The following is a 12,892-nucleotide window of genomic DNA, read 5'->3' as shown; positions in this document are numbered from 1 at the left end:
TAATTTTACATAAAGAAGAAATCATGGATCATACCTAATTAAGAGTATATTTATAAATAATCACCTATAATATTAAAAAATAATGCAAGACCAAGTTCTTAATGTCAGCAAGAGTGAAAATGATTTGTACATGCATTAGGATCTGCGTGCACATGTGTGTTTGTCTAACAAAGGGTAAAAATGGATAAATATAATGTAAAATAGCAAAAAGTCCCCTTTAAATATTTTGTTTTATTTTTTTTAAAGATTTTTATTAAAAAATAGCTAGCATACAATATTATATTAGTTTCAGGGGCACACCATAGTTACTCAACATTTATATACCTGAAGAGTGATCACCGTGGTAAGTCCAGCAACCATCTGACACCGTACTACATTATCACAATATTATTGACTGTATTCCCCATGCTGTACATTACATCCCCATGACTTATTTGTTTTATCTCTGGAAATTTGGACCTTTTATTCCCCTTCACTTTTTCTCCCCTTTTAAATGTTTTAATTACAGTTGGCATTCAATATTATTTTATGTTAATTTCAGGTGTACAGCATAGAGGTTAGACATTTATATAATTTAAGATGTGATCCCCCTGACTAGTCTGGTACCCACCTGGCAGTATACATAGTTATTACCATATTATTGATTATATTCCCTGTGCTTTCTTTACATCCCCATGACTACTTTGTAACTATCAGTTTGAACTTCTTAATCCCTTCACCTTTTTCACCCTGACCCCCAACCCCTTCCCATCTAACACCTCAACAAATCTAGTACTGTTTTAACACCATACATAGTTAGTACAATATTATCAACTATATTCCTTATGCTGTACCCTACATCCCCATGATTACCATGTAGCAACCAATTAGTACTTCTTAATCGTCCCCATTTTCACTCACCCCAAACACCCTCCCTTCTGGCAACCATCAAAATGTTCTCTGTATCTATGAGTCTGTTTCTGCTTTGTTTGTTAATTTTATTCTTTAGATTCCACATATAAGCAAAATCACACTGCATCTTTCTTTCACTGTCTGACATACTCCATTCAGCACAATACCCTCCAGGTCCATCCATGCCGCTGCAAGAACCTGTCCCCTCCCAACGCCGAGCAATATTCCATTGTATATATGTACCAACTACTCTTTATCCATTCTTCCATCAACAGACACCCAAGCTGCCTCCATATCTTGGCCATTATAAACAATGCTGCAATGAACATATGGATGCACAGGTCCCCTTGATGTAGCATTTGGATTTCTTCAGATAAATATCAGGAAGTGGGATTTTCTTTGTCTCTTGTTATAGTCTTTGTTTTAAAGTATATTTTGTCTGGTATAAATATTGCTATCCCAGCTTTCGAGGGGTTTTGTTTGTTTGTTTCCTTTTTCATGAAATATCTTTTTTCATTCCTTTACTTTTGTCTGTGTGTGTCAATCAGAAGTGATTCTCTTGTAGGCAGCATATGTAAGGGTTTTGTTTTCTTATCCATTCAGCCCTCATATGTTTTTTGAGTGAAGCATTTAATCCATTTACATTGAAAGTAATTATATAGATATTACCATTTTATTATTTATAATTTTGATCTTATTTATTTATTTTTTTTCATCTTAAAGAAGTCCCTCTAACATTCCTTGTAATACTGGTTTGGTGGTGATGAACTCCTTTAGTATTTTTCTTATCTGGGAAGCTCTTTATCTGTCCTTCAATTCTAGATAGCTTTGCTGGGTACAGTAATCTTGGTTGTAGGTCCTTGCTCTTCATCAGGTTGAATATTTGCTGCCAATCCCTTCTTGTCTGCAGAGTTTCTGTTGAGAAATCAGCTGACAATCTTATGGGAGCTCCTTATGAGTTACTAGTTGCCTTTCTCTTGTTGCTTTTAGGATTCTCTCTTTGTCTTTAAACTTTGCCATTCTAATTATACTTTGTCTTGATGTGGGCCTGTTTGGGTTCATATTGTTTGGGACTCTTTGTGTTTCCTAAGTTTCTATTTCTATTTCCTTTGCCAGGTTAGGAAAATTTTCAATCATTATTTCTTCAAATAGATTCTCAATCTCTTACTTTCTTCTCCTTCTGGCACTCCTATGATGCTAATATTGTTACACTTCATGTTGTCCCAGAGGTCTCTCAAACTATCCTCATGTAGGGGGATTCTTTCTTCTTTTTGCTGTTCCAGTTGGGTGTTTTCTGCTACTTTATCTTCCAAATTGCTGATTTGTAACCCCTGCTTCACCTAGTCTGCTGGTGATTCCTTCTAGTGCATTCTCCATTTTAGTTATTGTATTCTTCACTTCTGAGTGGTTCTTTTTTATATTTTCTATGTCCTTTTTTATGCTTCCTATCTCTTTGTTGAAGTTCTCACTGAGTTCCTTGAGCATCCTTACAACCATTGTTTTGAACTCTGTCTCTGGTAGGTTGCTTGCCTCCATTTTGTTTATTTCTTTTTCTGCAGTTTTCTCCAGTTCTTTCATTTGGGATATATTTCTTTGTTTCTTCATTTGGCTGCCTCTCTGGGTTTGTTTCTATGTATTAGGTAGATCTGCTACATCTCCCAGTGTTGGCTGAGTGGCCTTATGTAGTAGTGCCCTGTGGGGCCCTGGCACATTCTCCCTGGTCACCTGCTCTGGGTGCTTTAGGGGTATCCCTTATGTGGGTTGTGTGTGCCTTCCTATTATAGTTGAAACTTGATTGCTATTGGCATGTCAGTGGGTAGGATTGACCCTCAGGCTGATTGGCTGTGGGGTTTGGCTATGTCTGCAGTTTATAGGTTGCTGTGCAGGGTGCTTAACCCACTGAGTGGGATTTACCCCAGTGAACTCCGGTGCTTGTTGAGACTGTCCTTTGTGTTTGCCACTACTGGGGCTAATTGAGTGGTGCTCACCTGTAGTCTGAAGCCAACATCCAAGTATCTTGGTTCTGGGGCCTTTTGCTCCAGTGCAGACCCAGGTCACTCACTGTCTGTGACTGGCTGGCAACTACCTGGTAGGAGCTACAAACCGACCCATGGTTGTTCTGTGCCTGTGCTAATCCTGGAGGCATGTGCAGAGGCCATGCTGTGAACTGATGACAGCTGCCACCAGTACCAGGCCTGGGGTAGTTCCTCCAAAAGCCAGGACACCCCAATGCCTGCTGCCAACTGCCGGCTCCTTTAAGTTTCAGCCCCTGATAAAGCCTCATATGGTACACAAGTTGGGTGAAGCAGGGTCACTAGAGTGGGAAAAGTTGTGGTCAACAAGTTAATGTAGATCTACTTTGGTGCCAATACTGAACCTGAAGCTACACAATAAAAGTCTCAGAGCATACAGAGGCCAGCTGCCACCCACCTGAGTCCTGAAGATTTTGATAGTTTTTCAAGAAAGAGTGCAATGTGGGTGGGGCTGGCTGCTTGCCAAGAAAGTGCCTCCAGCATTGGGGAAGTTGGGTGGGTCAGGGTCCCAGTGAGTCAGCAGGGTGGATCAGCATTGCTCTCCAGACCAATCAGATTCAGATTTGACCTGTGGGGAGGGTTCAACACAGCAAAGATCGTGCCCACCTGCTGGCTGCATGGGAGAAGGACCCCTCGCAGTGAAAATGGTAACTGTCCTCCAGCCCTTAAGTCAAAGCAACATAACTCAGTCTGCCCCCTGTATGCCTCCGACATTCCCCAAGCTTCTGCCCCTCCACCAGAGCCCAAGGTAAGTGCCTGCAAGTGATTGTATTTTTTTTAAATGTGCGTGGGCCATTTAAGAGGATGTGTGGGTTTCCCGCCATCTTCCGTCCTATCCAGATGGTTGGAATCCCCACTGTTTTTCACAGCCAGATGTTATGGGGGTTCCTCTTCCCAGAACCTATACTCTGGGCTGGGGATCCTGGTGTGAGGCTAGGTAGGGTCCCTTGCTCCTCTGGGGGGAAACTGCGTGGTTGTTTCCTGGTTCTCAACTGCCACATGGAGGTTTGGGGTTAGCCGGTTCCAAGTCTCTGCCCTTCAGAGCCGTCTTGACATGGCTTCTCCTTTATATCCTTAGTTATAAAACTTATGTTTGGCTAGACTTCAGATGGTTCTCCAGGTTGACTGTTCTGTAATTTAGTTATAATTTTAATTTGTTCACAGAATAAAGCAGGTACAGTGTATATCTACTTCATCATCTTCGATGTCTTCCCCATAACTCAATATTTTGTTTATTATTTGATGTGAGTAATAATAATAAAAGATAGCCAAGGTTACATTTATAACATAATATCTACAAAACAAAATAATCTTGTAACCAATGAAAATTCTGACTTTTTTTTCTTAAAAATAATGAAAAGCTGAGCTAGTAAACACAATGGGACTTTAAAATAGGAGCATAAAATAAAGAGAAGTCTGTTATGATTTTAGCAAAAATTATCTTTTAATCAAACCCAACATTTGCAACTTATAAACTTCTGTTAGTGAGCTTTTGAGTTACTCTTCCTGAAATTCAAGTCCATGCTAACAGTAGTTTATTTTCCTCATAGTCCTTGTCTCCATTGGTTTTCTCATTATTTACTCATAATCTCTCTTCACTCTCTTCTTTTTAGTCTTATTCTCTTTCTTCCTTTAGCCCCTCTCTGACCCCCTAACTAAATGAAGTTGTAACAAGCATTATTTCATTAGCTTTCAACAGCATTGCCTTGTGTCCAAACATACTGGAAACATGGAGAGTAGATAAAGAATAGAGTGCCAAAGAGAAATATGCTTCTGAATTGCACCTCCTTGCTTTCCTGTGATCTCTTTCTCAACTCCCTATATATAAGGAAGTTTGGATATGTTTTATATGTGTGTTTCCAGTAGCATCTATATTGCATATTTACAGTTATTTGATCAATAATATTGTACTTAATGAAAACTGATTATGTGAAAGTCAAACATAGAAGCTGTTGTGTTAGTTTCATTTACTGGATAATGGTACTGCCTATAATAGAAGGAAATGTTCATGGTATGAAAATTTCTTAAATGGAATAAAATCATAAATGTTAAGTGCATCAGAAATAGATCCTGGCTGTAAAAGCAGGGGTGGAGGGTAGACATATGTAGTACTAATTGGAATAGAACGGCATGTGTTTATGATGGTGGTGAAAGGAGCAATGTATAAGGATTTTAGTTTCTGCAGATCATGGTCATGTTCTGTGTTCTATGTTCAGTACACAAGTGACTCCTGATAACTTTTTAATGTCTTCATATCAAATTTAAAATATACCATGAGTTTAGTAGATGTTCCATTTGCTACCTTTACACATGTTTCAGAGACCATCTGCCTTGCACTTTTATTTGCTCATAATATTCTGAGCAATCTAATGAGAGAATTCAATGCCATCATAATTAAGAAAATATAAAACAATGGCGACTGATACACCAATATGATATGGTGGAATTTGATCAATACAAAGTAACATGATTAAACTCTATAAATTATGTTTTAAAAAATATGAATACCTACATGGAAGTTGAAACAAAAAGGGGGGGTTATAAACTCAAGATGTGGCGATACGCGCAAATCACTTTATAAAAACCATAAAATGTAAAAAACATCTTTCAAGTGGCTGTTATTGGGTCTCAAAACAATACAGCAATACTAACTGAACTGTAATTAAAGTCGTTATATGATGACAAAGTACATAATATTTGAGATGTGAACAAGCAAAATAACTTTATTTATCAGCCATTTAAAGGTATAAAATTAAAAATGGGAAAAGAATTCAGATATCTCTGCAAATTGGTTGGTTGTCATCCCCAGTCCCAATTCCTCTCCAAACAAACCACCCAAGAAATAAGCAGCATGAAAATAAACAACAAGCAACATGAAAACAAGAGAGAGGGACACTGTTCAGATTAAAAGACACTAAAGACACAGCAATCATGTGCAAAAACAGGCCTTGTTGGGATTCTGATTTGGGCAAATCAACAATTTAAAAAAATGTTTTCTGAGAGAAAAATGGATATAGACTAGCGTTAGATTATACTGAATAATTATTACTAATGTTATTGACTATGCTAAGACATTATAGTTTTGCTAATTAAAAAAATGTCTGTTTTTTAGAGATGTGTCCTAAAATATCACTAGTGAAATTGCATGGTCTCTTGGATTTGCTTTAAAATACGATGGACCAAAAAAAAAAAAGTGGGATAATCTAGACTTAAAAAGATGGCAGAATGTTGATAATTATTGAAGCTGGGTGATGGGCTCATTGTACTATTTTCTCTGCTTTTGTTTATGTTTGAAAATTTTCGTACTACAAGATTAAAAATAAATAATAGCTAAAACTCTTGTCAATCTTCCAGGGCAGGAGTAGAATCCCGTGGTGCTGGCAGGAAAGGTAGGATGGGTGATTATTTCCAGGTCCATCGTTAGAGGACAGAAGCACAGTGGCTGCATGGCTGCCGTTTCTCAGGCAAGTGCTCAGCTTCTTCCTCTACTGACATCATTATGGGATACATTTCTAGCATTCCTCCAGCTTCAGAACCATGTTGCTTAGCTTCCGAACAACCAAAGCTTTCTCCAGACAACTTGTTGGTAATGGATAAAACAGTATAATGAACAAGAACAAACACTAGCTGTGAGGTTAAAGGTTAACACCTTCACTGAGCGTTCACACCGCAGATCTCTCACACGCAGCCACACCTCAGGACTCTGGTGGAGTCCTTGTGGATAGAAAACGAGATTAGTCTGTCCCATGCCTACTAATCCTCACTCTAGGTTTCCATACCCCTCCTTAAAACAGGTTTCCATACCCCTCCTTAAAACAGTTTAACTTCTCAGCCCAAGTAGTTGGTATTTCTGTCTTTAAAAGCATCTCCCTTTATGGGCATAGCAGCATTTGGTATGTATCATTGTCTCTTTGAAGATGGAAGGTCGGGCTGCCAATCTCTCAAAGGTGGGAGCCATGGGCTGTACTGAAGAAAACTGTGATGTTCACCACATGATGCTGAAGACAGATAACCACACCTTCTCTCTGAGATCCTGTACACTCACTATGAATAAAGTGTCATAGAGTGTCACAGAGTTGATCTCTAATGCCTGCTTTCACCTTCCCTATGCACTGAGGAAGGAAAATGTCCCCCGATTGTCTGATTCATGTCCTAACAACTTGTTTGTCTGTCTGGCCATGCCCTGGTCAATAGTTCTGTCAGAGGAGTAAAAAAATAATAAAGGCTGTAGCTCATTATCTAAATGTTGAGGCTTTGGTGAATGGGTAAATTTGGAGCTAGACTATATAAACAGTATGAACTGTGTTTTTCCTCCCATATTTTAGAATTTTTTACCTGGACTTTCAGAGTCTGGGTCTCTTTCTTATAGATGAATATATATATATATGAATATGTATATGAATTTTCATATATATACATATATGTATACATATGTATCAGGTATTTAAAATTCTAAGAAGCAAAAAACTTATCCATCTAGAAAATATAAGAAAGATAATTGGTTCAGACGTCACAATTATCATAACAAATCTTACGACATATGGCAACAGCGTTTTTTTCTTTTTCATTGTAATTTTCAGAGAAGCCAAAAGCTTTCAAGTCATTTTTATCAATAGCCAGATGTGCTGACACATTCTGCAATCAATCACAAAACTCCGTTCTTTCTGTGTGGGAAAGAGTGTGAATGTTCTCTGCATCAGATACCTTTCTCTGTACCACATCACCATGGAAATACTGTTGTACACCCCTTCCAGACATGTGACACAATGCTTTCCTGTGACCCACGTGAGTGTAACAGATTGAACTTTAAAAAAATGCTTTCTAATAGCCAACACTTCTCAAATTGCGTAGTGATTACGGATGGTGCATTCTCTTTTTCTAATTGTCTGTAGGTTATATTACATATATGAGTACAATTTAAATGGCATGATGATCAAGTACATTAGGACACAGCTCAAATTTTACTATTTCCCTCTTACAGAACTGAGACCCTTTTAGCTGAGAAGAACTGGACTAACCTAAGAGCACCTTTCCCTGTTCCTGGCTTAGCCCTGAACTATTTGTCAGTTCAACTCCATACCTTACACCCCAATTTGTTCTTAAAGCTACCTTCTAACCTCAAAACTCATTCTTTTTTTCATGGCTCCCCTCATGGGATTAGGCCCTGCTTTTCTACATCTGACCTTGTCACACACTTTTTGATTCTCATCCATATTTTGTGAAGTTGCCTTGGGGTCTGAGCCCAAGACACCCTATTTCAGTGCATTTCAGCCCCTTACTCCACCGTATTACCTCAGTTGAACCACAATGAGTTCCCCTTGCAGATCAGTCTTTGATGGCCATTAGTATCTATGTTGTTGTAAACCTGACTCCCTCCAGGTTTAATGGATACTGTCAAAAGCACCCTTCTAATGGTACCATACCATTCATAGCTTAGTCAAATGTGATGAGAGTCCACTGATTCTGAAGTATAGATCAATCCAAACTGCTTAACATTTACCTCTGCAACAACTTTTTTCACAAAGATCTTCAAAAATTAACATCTCAGACAAAATTTCAGGGTGCATTTTAAATGTTATTGTTAGCATTTTGTTGCTCTAATTGGTAATATATATACAGAGGGTTCCCCCAAAAATGTATATATATTTTAAGAAAGGAAAACTATTAAAATTGTAATGCTCAATATATACCGATGACAAAAGATGAATACAAGTCACGTTTGACTTCTGTAATTACAAGAGGTGCTCAAAGTGGTTACCATCAGAGTCCAGACACTTCTGATTATGGTGAACAACTGCTTGAGCAACTTTGACCAAAGTTTGGCACCCCCGTATGTGGTGTGTGTGTGCGTGTGTGTGTGTGTATTCATATACATACATATATACATAATTGTCCTTAAATGATGCTCAGTGAACACTATGCCACTTCCTGGTAGCTTCATTGCTGCAATCTTTAAAGTAACAAGGACTGCACTATTCAAATGCCACCATGAGCTGGACAGTTTTAAGCAATGTTTCAGGAATTATTGCTTCTGAAGGTGGAAATTGTTTTTATCTTTTATTTTTCCAAAGGCACACTGTGCATTCATGTAGCATCCCAGATTGTTTTTCTTTCCTTAACTTTTTCCCTGGAAGTGTACAGGAAAGAACACCGGTCCTAAGCATGACTTAATAAATTACACAAATTAAACACACTTCTGTAACACCATAGACTTCAAGAAATAAAACATTACCAGCACCAGCACCACTAAAAGCCCTCATTGTACCCTTCCAATCAATATGTTCTCCCACCTCCCACAATCTTGACTTTTTACATCATATCTTAGATTTTTAAATTTCATCTATACAGAAACAAACAACATGGAATTTTCTGTATTTGAATTCTTTTGTGGCTGAACACTTTCACTCAGTATTAAGTCTGTAAGGTTCATCCAAGTTGTTGCCTGTAGCAGCAGTTCATTCCTCTTTATTGCTGTGTGAGAATCCATTTTATGAATATATCATGATTTATTTATTCATTCTACTGTTGATCAATATTTTAATTGTTCCCATTTTGAACTGTTACAAATAATGCTGCTATAAATATGTCTTTTAGTGGACATACGTATTTTTTGTTGTTGTTGAGTAAATACCTAAAAGAGAAATTGCTGACTCTATGGTAGGTAGATAATGAATTTTAGTAGATACTACAAAAATTTTCCAAGTAGTTGAATCCATTTATGCTCTTACTAAGATGAATGAGTTTCAGAAGTTGGTGTCTTCTCCAGTACTTGGTAATTGTCAGTTTTTTTAAATGTTAGCAGTGGGGGTAGGTGTGCAGTGGTATCTCGTTGTCACTTTTAACTTGTATTTCCTGTGTGCTGATGACTTTGAACACTCTTCACATGTATATTGGCCTTTTGGAGTTCCTCCTTTGTGACATATCTCTTCAAGTTTCTTTGCCCAAGTGAAGACTAAAGACCACTTAGATAGAAGAATCCTTTTATTTTGTTTTTATGAAATCATTTGAGCCCTGCTTCCCAATAAACCCAGTTGCCATTCTACAGAGAAGCACAGAAAGTGGGAACATTATGTAATTACCTCAGAGGATTGATCATTATCTAAAGGAATTGCTTAAATTATTGGTCAAGTGTCTAAAACAGATTAGAAATCCTAGGAGGTGAGAGATCATTAGATTGATTTTAAACAGAATAAAGAAACTATATCTTTTACATACATCTATGTTATAGAGTAAGTAAATTTGTGTCCCTGTCACAAATCTCAAAATCTTTCATATTCTATTAATTTTGGAACATAGACTTAGTAATTAAACCCACCCACACATTTTTGGATTAAACAGTAGGTTTTTTTTTAAAAAAGCCTGTAATCCTCAAAAATATATATATCAAACTCCTGATTTATACCAATATTTCATTTCCTATAAGTTTCAAAATAATGATATTCCGCATAAACTTATATTCTTAATAAGTATGATATCAGTGCATTAAAGATGGAATTAAATGTTATCCAATTCTACTATTTCTGAGTTTATAGATAAATCCACCTCTTAAAATTTACTACTCTGCTTAAAATGTACCTCTGCCAACATCTTTTTTCAAAAAGATCTTCAAAAATTAATATTGTAAATAAAATTTCAAGGTGCCATTTCAACTGATACGTTTAGCAGTTTGCTGCTTTAATTGCTAATATGTAAATATGTCTATATATACACCAAACTGTTTACCTTTACTATTCTTTAAAGGATGCGTGGGAGGACCTTCTCCTGAGGTTCTGTTAACAAGATCCAGTGGATAGGCAGGTCTCATAACGGTTAGAACTGCAGGCTTTGCCGTCTCCAAATGGCCTCCAAATGGCAACTCCATTCATACTGACCATACCGCTCAGATGGAATATGAGGTCTACTCATTTTATCTCTCTATGTCTCATTTTTCTCATCAGTGAAATGAGAATAATAATCTCCAACTCATTGAGTTCTTGAGTGAATTAAATGTAATTGGTGCTTGTGCAGCTTCCAGCCCAAGGAATGAGGCTCAGTTGTAGCCACACAGTAAATGGTTGGTATAGTAGTTTCCTCTTTCCGCTGTAACAAATTGCCACAAACTTACACAAGCAACACAAAGTTATTATCTTATCTGCATAGTAGTAGTCTGAAATGAGTCTTATGGGCTCAAATCAAGGTGTCAGCAGAGCTGCCTTCCTTCTAGAAGTTCTGTGGAAGTGTTTCCTTGCCTTTTCTAGCTTCTAGAGGCCACTTGCATTCCTTGACTCTTGTCCCGGCATCACTCCAGCTTCTGCTTCTATGGTCACATCTTCTCTGACTCTGACCCTCCGGCTTCCTTCTTAGAAGGACTGTTGTGATTACACTGGGCCTACCCAGATAATCCAGGATAACCTCCTCATCTCAAAGTCCCTAGCAATCATATTTGCAAAACGCTTTTTCCATGTAAGTTAACATATCCACAGGTCCAGGTATTAGATTTTGGACATTATTGGGGCCATTATTCATTCTACAACAGCCAATATTATGAATGTGGTCACTGTTGGCTAATCTGCTATATTACAGAAGGTAACCTCTTGTTTTTCTTCTTCTTCTTTTCTGTGTAAGAAGGACAGAATGCAAATGTTTACCCTCACCTGGATCTGTCCTCAAGAAAAGAACTAGTCTTTTGTTTGTGAATGATTCAGGCTCTGGTTCTAATGAACATCTGAATGAACATCTGGTTCTGGATGATCACAAGGAAGAACAGAGTTGAAGCAGCATTTGATAGACTTTGAAAAGTCAGTAACAGAAACCAATGATCATAGATGGAGGGGAGAGAATGGACTGTAGGAAGGAGACAGGCTTAAGCGTCCTACAGCAGCAAGGCCACCAAGAACATGGTCCCCTAGGAAGGCTGTTATTCACTTAATGCATCTCAGTTCTAAATCACCCTTCTATATTCTACCTATGATGCTGGAACAGGGGTTCTGCAAATTTCATTTCCCAGTCTCCTTTGTCCACTGGCATCCTTGCTACAGTCTTCCAATAGGAGGCCTAGGGGCAGCTTGAAAGATCAAAGGAAGAAAGAAAAATCTCCCTCACCCCCCTTCTTTTAGTCTTGTCAGCATGACCCCAACAACAGCAGTTGGCTTCAGCTTCTATCTTCTTTTTATGCAACCAGAACCAGCCTCATCATTCCAGAGATACCAGCAGCAGACCAGTGGTACCCCCTACTTAGAAGTCTGAGAACCAACTCTGCTGGACCCCTCCCAGACTCCTAGATTCTGGTAGCCCCCATTTTCCTTTCATTTTTTTAGTTGTAAGCATGGTAGTGGCTTCCTGCAGTTAGTATCTCTGGTCACTCATTGATCCCCATTGGCTCTTTTAGTCTTTCATCATCTGTGTAACAAATTCCATATCAATAGTCCTTTCTATTTGAAAAACCTAGTAGGGTTTCTGTTTTCCTGATGAGACCTGACTTCACTCACATTCCTGAGTCCCAGGCATAGATCCCATAGTTTCCTCAGATTCCTAACTCCCAACACATGGAAACCACAGAGAGCCCCTGAATCTGAAGGGATGAATAGTATTGCACAAAACCCAGACATTTGATGAAATGCCCACACCAACTAATGTTAAATGTCCTGCCACCCTGGCTGCCCTCAAAGCCTAGAACAAGTTTATTCATAGAAAACAGAGAGAAGTATTTCTTATATACCAAAGAAAGCAATTGAGATTAAAACCAACTATATCATTATTAAAAACCATCTCTTCAGGCAAACGCACTTTCTTGCATCTTAATTCTCCAGCCAATCACAAATATGCCCAAGTTTCCCAAATTTGCTATCCATTTCTAAAAAAAATAGGAATTTATGGCTTTCATTTCAAGGACTAATCTTTCTTCTGGCTGCTACTTTTTAAATTCTTATTTTCCCTTGTCCTCAGTTTAGAATGCATGTAAATATTTTTGTCCAGCTAAGTTGTAAGCA

The sequence above is a fragment of the Rhinolophus sinicus genome, linkage group LG04 (assembly GCF_036562045.2).
Source record: "Rhinolophus sinicus isolate RSC01 linkage group LG04, ASM3656204v1, whole genome shotgun sequence".
Taxonomy (NCBI): domain Eukaryota; kingdom Metazoa; phylum Chordata; class Mammalia; order Chiroptera; family Rhinolophidae; genus Rhinolophus; species Rhinolophus sinicus.
The sequence above is the reverse complement of the archived record's forward strand: the minus strand, read 5'-3'. Positions refer to the sequence as shown.